Source organism: Marmota monax, unplaced genomic scaffold, assembly GCF_021218885.2.
Source record: "Marmota monax isolate L192 unplaced genomic scaffold, Marmota_monax_Labrador192_F-V1.1 WCK01_AAM20220418_F8-fsc00159, whole genome shotgun sequence".
Taxonomy (NCBI): Eukaryota; Metazoa; Chordata; class Mammalia; order Rodentia; family Sciuridae; genus Marmota; species Marmota monax.
In genome coordinates, this window is record NW_026694999.1 from 3568406 (window position 1) to 3586363 (window position 17958).

Sequence of the window (17958 nt, forward strand, 5' to 3'; positions counted from 1 at the left end):
AGTGCAATCCAGGGTCCAGGGCAAGAGAGGGGGTGTCAGACTGCTCTTAGGGCTGCCAGTCTCGCACTTGCACCCGCTTGGCCCCTACAGCCCTCCGGTCAAGACTATGGTAGTTTCTCCCCAGTGGGGCATTCTGGCAGAAACTGGTTATGGGACGCGACGTCTCTTAAGGATTCAGCCTTTGCACCTGCTATTAAAATCTAAAGGATCTCGTGAGCTGCTGCGTTTCTAACACCCTGGCAGGGCGAGGATAGCTGACGGACTTCTGTCCTATACCGTGTCTCAGTGTTTAGAGCAGAGTCTGGATATCAATGTATACATACAGAAGGCCTAGACCTCTGACCCTAGCGCTCTGAGAGCTGGTCTGGCCTCTCGTGGGGTAAGGGTTGCTAGGATGGATTTAACACCTGAATCCTTCATTCTCCAGGGACCTTTCCATCCCCCTGGAGAATTTGATAAAATGAAAAACTCAACTCTTATTTCATACCAGCTTCACCAGAAATTCTGATTCAGCAGCTCAGGGACTGATTCCCGAACCCTGATTTTCAAGAGCGCTGGCTGAGTATTCCGGAACCACTACCTGAGGCCACACCCACTCACCGCAATTGGTCCCCCCTCCTCTACCCACTTTTCTTCGACCTTTGTGGGGGGAAAAAAAGGATAGAGGTGGCTTTGTCAAGGACTAGGGAGGACTGGGGTGAGGCCTGCATTATTGAGAGAAAATGTGCCATATAGTGAATTAATTTTGCCATGCAGATATTCAAAGCAATCTCAGGGAACTGGAGATGTAGCTCAGTGGTAGAACATTAGCCTAGCATGCAATTTATTTCCACAACTATTTAAAAGGGCAAACTAAGTATTCAGTCAGAGGCATCGGTGAATTTATCTAGAGGGAAAAGAAGCCCATGATTTGAGTGGAATTACAAAATCTACTGGGGGGGGGGACCAAGAGTAAGGAAACTAAATTGAGAATTCAGTAGCAAAATAAATAAATAAATAAATAAATAAATAAATAAATAAATAAATAAATAAATAAAATCCCAGAAGATTATTCTGTTAAAATTATTTGAGACAACTCTATACACCAAATACAAAGTGTCTTTGTATCATCTAGAAAGAAAAAGGGGCATTTCCTTCTAAATCAGGGAAAATGTTGAACTGAGAGGTTGGTTCTCCCTTCCCACCCACCCTTACCTTTAGCCAAGGGGGAAGAAAACATTGAGCTTTGTGGTTTGGTGGTAGGGGTAGGGAATAAGAAACATTTAGATAACTATATCCTTAAGACTGGAGGACCCTGGCTTCTCTGTGATTCTAGAGAGAAAAGGGACAGGCAATGGCTGCACAACATGCAGTTTGCTACAGTGATCTGCCTTAATGGTGGAGTCCACTCAGAAAAATAGCTAGTTTTCTGAATTATTTAAATCACTCAAATACAAGAAAATCCACATCACTGTGCCTATAGTACTTTCTTGCTCAGAGTATAGATGGTTTTTCAACTTGCATTCGATGGAATGGATGACATGGGTCACAGGTCCAGAGAGTCTTCTTTATATTCCCAAGCAAAGAAGACAAACTTGCAACAGCTAACCAGTTAATGTAACGGATTACATAGTATCACCAGTGCTCTCCCCCAACCAATAACCCAACTGTTTTCCTAAGTATTTTTTTTTATTTCAAGTAGTGTTTTTAATGCACAACTCTTTACAAGTCATCAGACCCTATCAACTCCGTGTTTCTCTGTGACCAAATGGAGTGCTTCAAAATACCATTCTTGTTGTAGCACCAAATCATCTTTCAATACTTTAAGCAGCTCTGGGACTAGATTCATTTGTGACCTAGAACTAAGGAGTCCAGGAGAGGGCAGATTTTCCTGTAGAGGCAGTTCGTTTGGTTCTCTGTTGTTTGTTGCCCCACCAACTGAAATGACTTAGAACAAACAGTGCTCTCTGTCAGGGGCAGAGAGTTTTCAACCTTCATAAGTACATTGTCTAGAGAAGATGCCAAAAAAGATATTATTCTAAATTAAGAGGGCCGTAAATCCGTCCCTTGTTTAAAAAAAAAAAAAAAAAAAGGGAAGTCAATGGCTACTGGTGCCAATGCACTATCGCCTTCCATTTAAAGTGGGTTGTTATTGTCATTGCCAGGAGCTGATATCTTTATGATAAAGGCAGAAACGCTGGGGGTGGAGTCCGGGGTGGGGTAGGGGTAAGGGTTGTGATTGCTTTTGTTTTGTTTTTCAAAAAGAAAATCTGAAAACGCAACCTAAGTTTGTAACTACTACTTGGGGGAGAAGGAAAGCCCGTGCGGTTTTAATGGGGGAAAGTGGCGGCCAGGCCGTCTGACCATCGCCTTCTCTTTGCAAATCTGGTTTTCATATTCTCTCCGTAATCACCCAAAGCCATAACTGTCTCTGAAATTATTCATTAAAGTCATTTTCAGGGATTCTCACTGGATGACTCTTTACGTTTATGATCTTCTGAGAGCAATGACATCAGCCTCTGTCTCTTTCCGCTTTTAATTAATGTTCTGGGAAGACCATAGGGGCTGTGGCTGTGTGCGTGGGGAGGGGGCGGGCTAGGGGTGGAATCCACCGGCCATTCTGCTCCTGGCGCGGTCAGCTGAGCTCCGGCGCGCAGACATCCTTTGATTAAGGAGGGTATTTCGGGGAGTGCAGGCTGTGCAGAAGATCACGGCTGTGCCCTGTGGTGCTGTCAGCAGTGACAGATCCCAGATGGGGCCGCTACTGTATGGCAGATTGAGTTTCTCAGCAGAAAACTCACCCTTCCTCCTAAACGTCTTCAAAAACCTTCTCCAGATACTCCAGGTCTCTTCGTGTGAAACTGAAACAGTCCAACCCCAAAGTCGGTTTTGAGTGCGTAGACGTTAAGGTTCTCCCTCACCCCCCTCTTTTTCTCTGCACTTCCTCCTTCTTTGAGCATCTTCGACCTGGCTACTAAGATCGTAGATATGGTGGGCCTGGGGGCTCCTGTTCGACCGCCTCAGAGCGCCACGCCGACGACCCAGCATCGAGGGCCCCCCCAAGGCAATCCGGTGGGTAGGGGCGCGGCATTCGGGACGCGGGGCTTGCTCCAGAGCCCCCGGGAAGCTGGGATGGACTGCACCAGCCAAACACTCAGCTCAGAGATCTGGAGAAGCTGGGGGCAGGGAGGGAGGGACAAAGGCGGAAAGAGAGAGTACCCTGGCCTGGCTCTAGCCACGCATTCTCCCGGGAGATGGCCGTCTGGCTGGTCTGGGTAATTCCTAAGGGCAGCACGGAGCCCAGTAGGAGAGGCTTTGGAGTTGGGAAATGATGCGAAGGTGGGTCCCAGGAGCCTGCCGAGGCCCCGCAGAGTTAGGGATGAGTAGAAGGGGAGCTAATGAAGTTCAGGCTAGGATCTAAGAAGGAGAGTGGACTATATGGTCTCCAATGTTAGAAGGGGTGCATGGAGACCCAGGTTTCCACATTGATATTCACCCACTTGAGGTTTGCCCGTCTGGACCCCCAGTTTTACAATCCTGGACACAACTTGGGGTTGGAAACTCTGTTGCAGAAACATTTGCATTTATAAACCTTTACTCAAAAAGTAACTTCATAAAGAAATGCCCCGGGGCCCCTGCTTCCTCAGAGGCAACTAGGTTCCTCCTCTCCCCTTATTTCCCACCGTAAGCTTCCAAGATCCTCTCCCGGGAGCTGCAGCGGCCTGTAGAACGCGGATGAAAGGCAAAGAGGACCCGGCATGCGGCGTGCGTGGCACCTAGATTAGGAGAGCATTTCTAGGCCCCACCCATCCCTGCCCCCAGGTCCTCTTAACTGCGGATCGTAGGGTGTTCTGCAGGCGAAGCACGAAAGTGCAGAAGCAGAGAATTCCAGAGAGTTTTGTTTTGTTTTAATTTAAAAAATTAGCAATGTTTTTCCCCTTCAAAATACCTTGCAGCCTCCGCCATCCTACTCCCACACCCTCTCCGGATGAGGCAGTAGGGAGAGCTTCAGTTGGGTTCACGAAGGAGCTCCTAAGGAACAGAGGGGAGCTAAAAATACCTCAGATGTCAGGCCAAGGTCTTACCCACCTTCCCCCATCTCCCAGGCCTTACCGTAGAGGGGCAGTCGCCTTCCCCACCCGAGGGCCATGCCAGGCTGTTGGGTCTCTTCCTTCCTTTGAGCTCGGGCTAGGCTAAGGCCCCACAGCCATTGGGGAATGTGGCCTTCTCTTTGCGTCCTGACCCAGGTCTTTTGTGGCCAAGACCTTCACTCTTGAAGAAAAACTCCGGTCCAATCTTTAGAAAAAATTAGATGCCACACTTTTGACGCTTTCCCATTTGCCCCTTCCGCATACTCAATTTTTAAAAAGAAAAGAGATGGGACCACTAGACCCTGTTTTATGTCAACAACAATCCGTTCACGCAAGTATTCTCCCCTTTATGTGGTGAGTGGTATGGATGCAAGCAGTTGCTTGCAGTCCTGGGACACGACCTGATTTGGGAAGAACCCGTGAACTTCTTGTTACAGCCCTCTCCCCCCCACTGAAAAATCTGGCAGTGATTTACCTCGTAACTCCCCCCTCAGTTATCAGATTGAACCGCAAAACTCTTTATACAAAAACAAAAACACACAGCGAATTTCAAAACTCCCGCTCGCCTCCTCTAGAAGGCAGCTTTTATTTAAACTGCCCACGCTGGATGAAAGTAGTTTATTTTGATTTTTTTTTCCCCTTGTACCCACATGCCTTGTAAAAGGTTCCTGTGCACGGGGCTGGCCCCCCTCTGATGACCGCAGGGCCTTGCTTCCAGACTGCAGTCCCCGCCACTTGGTTTTAAGTCCTCGCCTGGAGCCGAGGTGTAATTGTGACCCCGCCCGAGCCGCGATCCTCCCGGGGGGACGGTTGGCCCAGCCTGCGTAGGGGCCCGGACCTCCCAAGTGGCAGCCTGGGCTCCGGGAACCGCGTGGTCCTCTCCTTCCGTGCCTCCTCCCCTTTTCCCTCCCCTGCGAACTTTGCACGTTTTCTCCTAGGTTCTTTAGTTTGCTGGAGCCTGGGCGCACAGCGTAACACCTCTTTTCCTCTCCATCTTCATCCCTGAGCCTTTTTCTCTCTAGCACCGTATCACCGCTCTCTCCATCGTCTTCATGTTGAAATTCTGAGTGCAGAGAAGCAAAGTGAGGTTTGTTCAGAATCTGGGGGAAAGAACCGGGAACCTCTGGCCCCCTCGGCGCCTTGGCAGAGTAGGAACCGGCGCGCTTCTGCGTAACGTCAGCGCGCGGGGTAATTTACCTTCCCTGCGGGTCTGTCAATGTGACTAATTTCCACAGGGGTCAAAAAGCCTTTCTCCAGCAGTCCATCTTGGAGCACTCTCTTACGAAGTAGACTGGATTGGTTGTTTTGTTTCCAGTTCTAGAAGTAAATACTCTTGGGGCGTCCCTGCCAGGGCAGCCTGAGATGAGCAGGGGAATATACACCGTGTCAATTAAAGGTAGTTTGCCATGAACTACGAACTGTGGTTGGGTTTAAATGACAGAAACCCGCTTGCCTTTAATACACATCACCTAACTCGTCCTGGATACCAATGCTTTCTCTAGAAAAAAGTTTAGAAGGCGAGTGAGTCATTATTATTCCAATTGTTCTCTGTCGTGTGAAGATCCCTACTGAAACATTTTCCCTGCATTCCAGGTGTGATTTAAACAGAGTATACACGCGTGTGTGCTTATCTGGCCTAGAAAGACAATATTTCATTTGAGTGGTATTTTGCAATAATTTTTAAATCTGCTACCGATTTTTAAGAGTGAATCAGTGCTGTGGAGTTAAATCTTCTCCAGGACTCGACAGAGGCAGCCGATTGTTACTGGTTGCCTAACCCGGACTCACTTTGAGAAAAGTGTTGAAAGACACCAACGTGCCTAGGAGTCGGGATGATTCCCTATCTGCAAAGTCCTCCCCTGTCTGAAGCAGGGAGTGGGGAGATGAAGGCCATTCATTTCTTAGAGTCTCCAGTGGGGGCCTCTTGGGTGTTGGAGGAGGTAAACTTCTCCAATCCAGGAACTAGGATGCAGAGAGAAGTGAAAGTCGTCCAACCACCCATTTTCCTCCCACGCAGGCTCAAGCACTGAGGACCTAACTAATGAACTACCCGAAGTTAAATTTTTTTACAAACACTTGAAGGAAGCACGCTCTTTCCTCCTTCTTGAGACCTTTAGGTAAATAAATGCCTGGATTGGGGGCCATTTGGTTTCCGCAGAACCCACGGAAATCCTAAAAATTAAGCACGCGAGATAGAAGCGCTAGCAAGTCTCACCGAGGTCAGCCTCAATTCGTGGTCCCTGGCCCCTGCCTGCGGGGGTGTCTGGCAGCGCCAGGACAGCCCTAGCCCCACAGTCACATCCGCATACCTGCACCGACAGACTCAGAGCGTATGCGAACACACACACACACACACACACACACACACACACACACACCTCTTTTCCTCTCTCATCTGTTGGTGCATTTATGACCTAATGAAAGCATATCCTTTAGGGAAAAGACTGTCTATAAAACGGGAAACACGAAGAACCCGTTCGGATATTCCCACTCCACCGCAGAGCCGATTTTGAAGCGCTTTGTTATTTGTGTGATTGTTGTTGCTATTGTTTATTTTGTTTTGTTTTTAACACAAACACCTTGACTCCCTCTGTTGCTTCCATAATCACCCCGTTATTTTTATTGAAGGATGAGAATTGGTTCTAAGAGATCTCCGCTCATTCCCTGTGGAAGGGGAAAGGTCTCCAGCCTGAAGACATATCTTTATTTGGGTGAAGGCATTCTTTTGTGTGTGGTGAGGGGATTTTACTGTCTATCCTTTGTCATCTTTGAAAAACCCTGGCACCATATGTTTCAACTTCTACAAACAGCTGGGGAAACTAAGGGCTCTTTCAACTCGCTTTCATTTCCTTCCAGCTCCACTGTTTCCCCCATCACCACCGTTTTGGGTCTCCAAAACACGGACCTATCATTTGGCCTGGTCACTATCTGAAATACCTCCCAGCTTCCAATACAATGGAGTACACTGTGGAAATCACATAAGCTCCCACCTGCTTTTGTGGGGGGGAAATTGATCTGTTGTGTTTGGAGCAGGACCTGTTTATTAACAGATGGATAAAGCAGAGATTATTCCCCACTGTGGTTTTCTACATTCCATACCTTTAAATAAGACAGCTTTTAATAGTCCCTTTCATTTTGCAATTTGACCTTTGCCATGAGAGTGGTTTAAGCTGTTTACTAGTAGGGATTTTGCAACAGGAAATACTGCAGGAGACATAAACATCAGTGTGAGCCACAAAGCTGTGTCCTTTGGCAGAGTGGATTTGTTTATTTGCATATTTCTTGAAGAACACAGTAGTTCTAACTTAACATATTCTCGGCATCCCAAGGCTATTTAATGACCCAGAAATGGAGTGGATCAATTATTCAACTCATGCTTGGTTGATCCCTTGTATTTCTGAATTTTTGTCACTACCCTAAGTAGTGCTATTTTTAATCTCTTTGTTTTAAAATTTAGGTTTAGAACAGGGCATTTCCTGAATAGGATTTGCATAAAAAAGAACTTTTACATCCGATTAGAGCCTTGGGAAAGGGTTAAAGTGTTTGATCCACCTGAGAGATTTGAGAGGATGTGGGTGCAGGGAAAGTGCTCTGAGAAGCACTAGGTGAGGGTCTTGTCCTCTTTGTAAAAGAACTTGTCCATTTTGAAACATCTATTAGAAGTGTCAATTCTTTGCAGTGGTGTTCTAGCTTTGCCTTTCCGTGTGGAAATTAGGGCTCAGCCTTGCAAGTCTGTCTTCCCTGTGACTTAACAGAGGAGCAAATGGCTTTTAAAAAACTGGCCTGTGTCCTTGCTTGGGAAGATTGAAAAAGACAGGAGGAGTGTGCATTTTGACTCACCTAACATTTTATATTTCTGCCTAAAAATATTATTCTCTAGTGCACTTTGCACCTTATGACCCATTGAAGAAAACAAAGTTTATTACATGTTTTCAGTCTCATTTTCTTAGATGACATCTAGATCTTCTACGTTAATATGATACATTGTGTCTAATTGTGTTTAATATCTACTATCTTTCATATATAGCCTGATAAAATTAATTCATAATGAACAGACATGGCATTCTAAGGTTCAAAAATCTATAAAATGTGTGTGAATAGTCTTTCCAGTTACTTCCCCCAATGTTATTCATTTCTTATGCATCCTATGCATATCATGCTTCCTAATACATGGAAAAGCAAATAGGAATAAACATATCTATCATTCCAAAATAATATAGGTTATTCTGGTTATATCTGTTGCTGCTGATGAGGGGGAGCATAATAGAAGAGATCCCCAGAAGTTTTGATGAGGTTTACACCATATAAGATCTGGACAAGGTGTAAGGTGACTCTTGATTATAATTTAAAATACCTGGGGGTACATGCAAAACCAGTGAACCCTAAGGTTCCAAATTGGATTGTCTTTTGGCTGAGGCCAAAAGAAAAAGGGAGGAAAGAAAGAGAAGCAGAAAAATTGGGGTTATTAAATTCTATTTAGAATTGTGGTAAGGTGGCTCATTTTTTGGTGGACGGCCTCCTTGCAACTCAAATTGGTTTTGCTTTTGTTTTTTGTTGATATTTGGTGCTAGAGATTGAACCTAGGGCCTTGCACATGTGCTCTACCATTGAGCTAAAACCCCAACACACAACTCAAGTTGAAAAGCACTAAATTGTTTTATAGGGAATAAATCATGAATAATTTTTCTCTTATTATGAAAGGATTTGCTACATTCTTGTCTGTAGTTAATTTGTATGGGTTAAAAATGGAAGGGAGAATGATTGGGAAATACATATTTATTATAAAATAACTGATATAAATTCTACAGTGTAATAAGTATATTTAGACTTGAAAGACTTCAGGCACTTTGTCCTTCCCAATTCAACAAGAGATGAAAATAAAGCCAGTGTGTGATTGCTTCTTATACAGAACAGGTAATTTACATCAGTGTGGCCCTGGGAAAAGATTAGGGGTCTTGCTCCACAGTCTAATCTAGATAGGGTTTTCTCTTGACTATCCTCCATCTGGGAGTTAGATATGGATAGAGAAGGGGACACATTTTGTAGGAAAAATGCCATGCCCAGAGTCGTTTGCAGGGGGTATAGGCAGTTCTGTTTTCTGGTTTGCTGCCAGAATTATGGTTAAGTTGCCCCAAATCCACCGCCTTACCATGACCCTCTGTGTCCTTGTAAATGATGCTGGATGTGCTTTCAGCTTCTGGATGGACTATAGCCATTACTCCACTTCATGTCAGAAAACAGTGTTGCTAAGTATCCATGCCTTCCATTAATACCTCAAAGTTTTCTTCTTTCATTTTGGGCTTCTCCCGCACCCCTGTTTCATAATACTAGATGTAGTAATAACAGCAAAGCTAAAAGTTTATTCTTGTTTCCTCTCTTGAGTAGATTTCTGCCTGTCTCTTTTAGGGACTCACTGCCAGAGTTCAGCCTTAGTTACTGAGGTTAAGCTACTCTCCAAAGAGGGTTAGCTTTCAGATCACCTACTGTGTTCAACTGATGCCTTTGTGTGACCAAAGGGTATTTGACAGGTGGAAGGGATCCTCTGCCCCCTGCAGCCCTGGATCTGTTGATCAGACTAGAAGCCAACAACTTGTGTCACTCTAATTAATGTGTGCATATGTTGGCCAGCCTCTTGGTTGGTTTTATGGGGTTTCACTGGCAGGGTCAGAGGGTCTGATGCTAGTGCTCTCATGAGGATTAAGGATCCTAATGAATCATGTGACCATGAGTGGACTTGGATGGTGGCTGTGTTCAGAAGTCCTACCCACCCTCTTTGCTTTCCACCCTGGAGGTCTCTTCATTCCAGAAGGGAAGACTGGCTTTCCAGGAATGAACCAAAGAGGGCATTCTGAGAAGTTTAAGTGGAGATGGGGATGCAGTTCAGTAGTAGAAAGTTGTTCTTCTCATCTTCATCTTACACAGAACATTGTGTGTGTGTGTGTGTGTGTGTGCGTGTGTATACACACATATATATTGAGAGAGAGGAAGTGTGTACGCATATGAACACTTTTTGTGTTAAAAGTGTTGAATTTTAGTGGTATAACACTTCTCTGCAGATGAGAAGGCTGAGGTCTATAGATTCTTCTGGTACCTGACCAACATGTGTCACTAATTAGTGAAATTGGGGGTCATGGGCTCCTCTCCCCTTCTTGGGCAGTTTCAGAGATCTCTTATTTAAGAAATATAGAGACATAAAGAGGAAGTTTCAGCAGGAAATGTTGGGTTTTGGGGGGGAGAGGAGGAACTTAGAGAGCCAGGCGGGAAAAGAGATAGCCAGAGAAATGACAATCTGGGGGTCGGTTAATTGAACAGGCCTATCTCCACCATTTCCTGAAAGATTTTCACTGCACTCCAAGACAGCTGTTAAGAGGCCCGGGTTTTCACACCACAGATACTTTGTCTTGGTTATTATTTTTCTAAGCCGGCCCAGGAGGATAGATTCTTCCCTCCAGAGAGGGAAAGGGAATAATGTTTCCAAAAAGGAAGCAGCTCTCATCAAAAGCGCTAGTGGATCTGGTGACAACACGGACACGCGCTTCGAGCTTTGCTTAAAGCCTGCAGATTGTCAAGCTGCACAGGGGGGATGGGAAACAATCAGGACTGCGGGGTGCCAGGGTGAGCTCGGGTACCGGTTTCTGGTGGGTCCTGTTCCTGGCTGGAGGGAGATTGTGACCCGCTAGGGAACTAACGTGGATTCACAGGGAATCGCAGCAGGAGGGAGGCTGGTAGATGGAGAAAGGTGAAATGCTGGAGAGTGCAGGGATTGCTTCGCTGCGAAATGGGGCTTCTGGATCCCTATAAGGCACTGCAGTACCTTGAAGGGCATCCAAAACAGATATGCTGCCCCCGATGAGGAACCACCAAAGTGGCTTAGGGTTTTGCACGAATTCACAAATTTAAAAAAAAAAAAAAATTGAGGGGGTGTCTTAATGGAGTCTGGGTACGGGTGCTCTGGCCAGATACAAAATGGCCTCAAGAGCTATCAGCCGTCTTTCCTTAGGCCTTAGAAACACAACAGGACAAAAATTAAAATCAGCTAAGGAAACCAAAGACTGCCCCCAATAAGCCACCCTTCTACTGTTGGGGAAAAGTGTTCTGTCCTCAGTGCTCAGGTTCGAAATCCGAATAAATGGAGCCAGATCCTGGATTACACCCCGGGGACAGAGTTTTAATGTAAAATATGCTTGTAATAATCACTTGTGGACCCCGAAGCACCACTAGAATTTCTGTTTAATTATAGGGCATGAGAGGCGCATTACCAGCTAATTAAATCCAATCCTATTTGTAATTCTCCCTCTGCTGCTGCCGACTTTAAAATGCGAAATTGCTTTTTAAATGTGCCCGTATATGAATTTTTAAAACACAAGTGAATAAAAGTGAAAAGCAAGGGGAAATGGGGCGGTGGAGAAAGGGGGGAGGAGGAAGGGAAAGAGACCCAGACGCTGGGCCTGAGTCCAGGGGGGCATCTAGAAGAATCTCCTTGGCCTCCCATGCCTTCCAGTCCGCGCTCTTAATTTGGCCACGAAAGAAGCCATTTCCTTTCATTTCAGAGATTTCCACTTTCCCTTTCCTTAGTAAGGACTGCTTTTCAGTTCCCGACCGTCTCTCCAAGAAGCGCTCCAGGCGGGAGAGGAGCACAGAAAAGGCCCCAACGCGCCCCGCCACAGCCGCGGGGCCGGGATTCGGCTCCAGCCGACGGAAGGCAGCTGCGCCGGGAGGAAGTGAGCTCATCGGGGAAGGAAGGGAAGAACGGAGGGTTAGCCCTGCAGCCGCCAGGCCTCAGGCGCTGGCCGCAGAGCGGGGGAGAGACTGGGAGACCGCGTTCCGCTGCTTCCGCCCTCCAAGGAGGCAACAGCCGCCCGCACTGACTCCCTCTTGAGAGTCCTTCGTACTCGCTGAGATGAGGAGCGCCAGGTGCAATTTTGGGGGTTCAGGCCTCGATGACAGACGTTGGAATCTCAGGGCCGACGAGAACTTTATTCTGAAGACTTGGCCTCCGAGTCCTCGCGGTTCCTTCCCATCCACTCCTCCGCGGGAGCGTTTGGTTCTGATCTCCCTACACGCGCGTGCGCGCAACACACACACACACACACACACACACTTCCTTTTTTGTACAGTGCCCCTCGAAAGAAAAAGCAGATCCTGGAACTTTGATTTACGATTAGAACATTGAGTTATTTGCACTAGAAACCCAGTGACTCCGGCCACCAATTCAGTACTCCTCAGCATTCAATCTATACGGTAGAAAAACATGCTGTTTTCAAACCTGGTACCTTCTGCACCTTCTGCAGCCAGCAGCATCGTCACCTGGCTCTTCTGATGTGGTCTGGTTTACGGAAATGTTCTAAATAGATAGGCCTGCTGTTTCGTCTCGGTACCCGGCCCTGTAAACAGAAAATGTGGGAGTTTGGTAACTCACCAAACGAATGCACTGGTGTCTACCCCGTGAAATGGCATTAGCATCCCTGCTGCCCTGGCCTCCAGTACTTATCTGAACGGGAAGGCCCTGAGTGCGTAGCCGTCACTTGGCCTCGCACAGCGCATTCACGTCTGGAATGCGGAGGAGAAATACAAGAGAGCTAAGAATGGAGAGGTGTAATTCCGCTCTGCGCCAGGGTGGGGAGGTGTAATTTCGCCCTGCACCAGGGGAGATCGGCACCCCGCCCCCTGCCGGGCTTCCTTCTGATAGTCCTTGTCCTCACCCAAAGAAGTCGCTTGGGCACCTACCTAGTTCAGAGAATGAGTTGGGGTGAGTGGTCTGGCTCCCCCTGTTGCCTGCGACTAGGGATTGCTGAGGCCGGGGAAGTGGGAAAGTCTGACCCTTCCATAAATGTTGAAACGGATGTGTATTGTTAGACCACGAGGAGGGGACCTTGTCTGCAGGGCGTAGTGTGGGCACGCTTGCCGGGATTGTGCACTCTATCTGGAGTCTAGGATCTTGGCATTCCACCCTGACTTCTTTCTACAGAAGCAACAAGGATTCCTTAAAATAAGTAAAATCTCGTTTTCGACCTTTCCATATGGTTCAGTTTTGCCCTCATATCTTGCTCTGCACATTAAGTGGGAATAGGGGAAGTTCCAGAAGACTTCCTGTGTCAACCTTAGCAGCCAGCAGGAGGAAGCCAACAGGAATGTACTAAGGTTTTTCCCAGACGCTGCCAACTGGGACCCCATCTCTAGCTCTGGTGGACTCTGTGCTACGACCCGCCCCCACTCTCTATCCGCCCCGGTCTCTTTTCTCTTGCTCCAATTTTCCTCTGAGGTTCCTGGCCAGTAGCAGCAACTCCTAGACTCCTAGAGCGACGCAAGGGGCAGCAGGGATTCTGGGCCATCCAGAGGAGGGGCCTCGCTGCCTGCTTTGGAAGCTCTCCATTTTCCCACAGTATTTCACATTCATATTACTTTTCACACCCTGTTAGGCAGTAATGGCAATGAACCTGTTAAACACTTCCATGCACTAAGCCAGCCCTCCCTCCCCACTGCCTTCTAGTGATACCAAAGAGGCTTGTTCTCTCCTCGTGAGCCCTGAGCTGGCGGCTGTTTCTTCCCTTCTCTCCTCCTCAGACTGGCCCCCAGAGCCTAGTAAGGTGCTGGTGGTGGCAACTGGGTGTGGGAGTTCAAGTGTGGAGGAAGTCTCAGGATTTCTTTGCATGCGAGTAGAGGCAGCCATTGTGGGAAGACAGGACTTGGGAATAAGGTAGTAGCTTTTAATAGTAGTATGAGATGAGATTGGTGATTTGGCGTGGTGGGGGAGGAGAGATCAGGAATTGAACTCAGTGCGCTGGAATACTGAACCACATCCCAGCCCTATTTTGTATTTTTATTTAGAGATAGAGTCTCATTGAGTTGTTTAGCTGAGGCTGACTTTGAACTCTCAATCCTCCTGTCTCAGCCTCCCTAGCTGCTGGGATTACAGGTGTGCCCTTCAGACATGGGTGATTTTTAAAGGAACAGGGCCAAGTTGGAGATGTAGCTCAGTGATAGACCTCTTGCCTAGCACCAAAGGCCCTGGGTTTGATCCTCAGCACCACAAAAGGGTAAATAAATAAAAGAACAGAGCCATGTCTGGGTCTTGTGGAAGAAGTGGGACTTGGGCACCACCTCACAGCCTTCTTTTCAAGACTGGTTAGTAGCATTTGGACACTAGGAGGCTCTGAAGCTGCGGATGGTAATGCTTCCTACGCCCTCCTCTGCCCTTCCCCAGTTACAGATCTGAGAGCCTCAGCACTGCTGTGTAAACCTGAGTGAGGGGTGGGGTAGTTAGAACTTTGCTTCGGCAGGCATGATGAAGGCCCTGGCACTCAGGGGAAAGCAGTGAGTAGGACCTGGGAGAAGCCAGGGTTCCCAGCACCGAGAGTGGCTTTCTCATTGGCTACCTAATGGACTTGAGCCACTTGTTCCCAGATCTATGGCAGTGGGATTCTCAGAGAGCCCAGTTAGCCCCACTACAGTAGATTGGGCTCTGAATAGAACACTAAACACCTCTGTCCTAGCCCTTACCTTAGAAGGGTCCTGGAAGGACTTAACAGTACTGAATCTGGTGACCTTTGGGCTTCAGTGGGGGAAAGTCTAGGGAAGTCAAGCATGGTCCTCTGTGACTTCTCCACAATCCCACCTTACTTTTCCATCAATAGGAATATTAAAATCTGCCCACCCCATACCTCCAGGACACAGGGGGAAAAAACTAACTTTTAATAAGCACCTATTAAATATTAAGAATTTTGCAGACTGCATATTTTTTATTCTTCACAAACTGCAGGGAGAGCATTTCCAAACCCCTGTGTACCTGCAGAGAAACTGAGGTACAAAGAGGACAGACTTGCCCAGAGCCATAAATCTGTGTATCCAAATAAACTCTTCTGGGACTTGATGGCTCCCAGGGAGGTCCTCAACCTGGATCAGATTTCCTGGTAACCTGGGAGAAGGAGTTGAACTGCTTTCCAAGAGCCTTTACCATATACTCTTAGAGGGTGATTTAAGTGATGGGAAATCCTGTTCTAAGAATATGAAGCTTTGGGGACTATTTTAAGCAGTAGTTCCCAAGTAACTATTCCTCCAAAATACTCACAGGGAAGTAAGATCTCTTACTAAAGCCGGAGTTCAATTCAGCATCCACTACACATATGTCCCTCAGGGGTCACTTTTCTTGCCCCACCTCGCCAGGTCCTGAGAAGATTTAAACTCAAATTCTTGGACTTGAGTCTGTTCATATCACTGAGCACAAAGTTCTGTTCATGAACTGAGCACAAAGCTCCCCCTTCAGCTTGGAAGAGGGACAACTCAAGCCTAGAAGCCTTGGGAGGTTAAGGAGGGGATTAACTTTATTCTTATCTTGCTGATGCCCACCATTGCAAGGGCCAGAAGATTGTTCAGTAAGCAGAAGGGATCACCTGCCGCAGTCCGGCTGCAGCAAAATAACCTGGGGGGGTGACGAATAACTTGTGTACTTGATACAGCAGGAGTAGGAGCCGTTTATTACAGGACAGGAGCAGTATTTATACATTCCACACAGCTTATCTAATTAGCATAAACTAGATACAGCAGTCAACCAATCAGGAATCTCCACACTTAATGGCTTGCTTTTGTTACTTCTCAAACCACTCCCTCTGGCATTTTGCCAGGCACCATCCAGACTTGTTTACGAACTCTAACATTCCCCTGGCAAAATGCCAGGTGTTATTTTGACTTGTTTACAGACTCTAACAATCACCTAACCCTAAGCTGGGAGAGGACTGAGTGTGTGTCAGCCTTTGGAAGCAAAGCCCCAGAAGCTCTACCTCCCATTCTTTGCCCTTCTACCTACCTGCCACCCCTTATTCGGTAGTTGCTTTACAGTGTCATGGATTTCTCTCTCATCTATATAGGCTGGTGACTGTTTACACTCTGGAGAAAATGCCTTAGCTTTTGGAGTTGAGAAATCTCCAGAAGGCAGGAGGGATGAAACAGAACAGGCAAAGCCAGGAAGCTTCCCTGTAGGCAGCCAGTATGCAGGCCTACTGGGAGAGGCATCTGTAGTATAGGGATTGCTTGGGGAGAAACCCACATCCCATTATACACACTTCCTCTTCTACAAAGACAATCCCAGTATAGATATTCTCCATTATCTAGCTACTTTCTCCCCACACCCCCCACCTTCCTTTTACTTTCTTGATATGCTGGGGCTGAGCAAGATCCCCAGTCACCAAAAACGTAAACAAACAAACAAACAAATCTGGGGAGAGGGACCTTGCCTTCTTCTCTTTGAGGCAGCCACTAACCCCAGGTGGGCATTAAGGATAAATTGTTCTTGAAGCTACACATATCCCTGTTGAACCATTTCTCCCTCCCTTTGTGCATGGAAGTGATATTATGTGGGTATATCAGGTACAGTTCCTATCTTGTTTTGTTTTGTTTTTTGGCTACTCTAAAGATTCTGGACTCTAATTTCTCCTGGAAAACTTTTTTTTATTTTTTATTTTTTTGATACCAGGGATTGAACCCAGGACTGCTTAACCGCTGAGCCACATCCCCAGCCATATATATATAATTTAGAGACAGGGTCTTGCTGAGTTGCTAAGTGCCTTGCTAATCTGCTGGGGTAGGCTTTGATTCATGATCCTCCTGCCTCAGCCTCCCGAGTTGCTGGGATTACAGGCATGCCAACCTGGAAAACTATTTCAAACCTAGAGGTAGCTAAATGAGTGGTCATTTGATGCTACTTTTTAACCCTACAAGTGTGCATTAAGTTATTTTATAGTCCTTGAGATGGGAGAATGAGGCTCTACAGTGATTTATTTTCCTCAGTTACAGTTATTGATTAACTCAGTGAAGACAATTAAGACTGACAGACAAGTGAAACGAAGTTCAAGAAGCAGCACTGCATTGCTGTCTTTCTGTCCTTACCATCCTCTGCACATAGTTTCTGCTGTTGTATGTGGCTGGTGGCTCCACTTTAGGAACACAGGGCGGAAGAAGCTGACCACGAGAACGTGAGACTGGGATTAAGTTGCCAATTACAATTGAACTTGGTCTTCCCTTCTCTGAGGACAGCAGTGATCCCAAAGTGACATTTTCTCTTCTCACAGGGACTCCAGCGGCTTGGGAACTCTAAAACTCAAGAAAGTCAAGAGGAAAATTTAAAGAACATGAAAGCATGTGAAGAGAGAGGGAAAGGAATAAAACAAGGAAAAGAATCGGGCACAAATTTCAAAAGGCTCTCAGAATTTCGCCTGTTTCCAACAACCCTAGCTGAAGCGCTTCTCTGATTTTCTCCACGTTCTTTCTAGAGCCCACATTCCTTGTTCAGTATCTCTGGAGTTCTTGGCCTGGAAACCGCACATTAGCAGACAAGTGGGTCTAGTGTCCTGGAGGCCTTACCCACTGGCGCAGCCAGGGAAAGCCAGGGGCGGCTAGGAGATGGAGTGAGAAAAGCCCTGGGTGGCACAGGCAGGTCCAGTGTAGGCTTTCCCCCACCGGAGGAACGGACTGAGCCCGCCGACGGCAGCGGAACCTCTGGGCTCCTCGCCATCCCGAGTGACTAGGGCCACGGTGATCTTATTGCAGTTATTAATGACCAGAGTGATTTCCTAAGCCAAGACCAAAAAGAAAGGGTTCCAAATGAGAAAAACAGTGCAGCTCCGGTAGTGAGCAAAGTCTACGAGAGCCAGTGATAGCAACAGGAGACAGTGTCAATAGTCGCTTCTTGGGTATCCACTGGATTCGGTAGGAGGTGGTGATAGCCGGTTGGGCTCTGCGGTCTGGTGTTTGCAGTTATGCGGGGCTGGAAAATAATTGTTTGAAACAATTAGTCGTTGGGAATTAGAAGACATTTCTGGCTTACCTAAGAAAACTTACTACCCTGGTTTCTTCCTTCACAGCGGATTTAGTGTAAATCTCTTTTACTAAATAT

At 46.8% G+C, this 17958-nt stretch overlaps 1 protein-coding gene across 1 annotated transcript in view; it reads left to right on the forward strand.

Annotated features, from left to right (window-relative positions):
- Window positions 1–2681: 2681 nt before the first annotated feature.
- Window positions 2682–17958, forward strand: part of Scrg1 (stimulator of chondrogenesis 1) — a 129969-nt gene continuing 114692 nt past the window's right edge. Inside the window, exon 1 of the mRNA XM_058573675.1 lies at window positions 2682–3051. The gene's annotated coding sequence lies outside the window, so the exon portion shown is untranslated. The remainder of the gene's footprint in view (window positions 3052–17958) is intronic.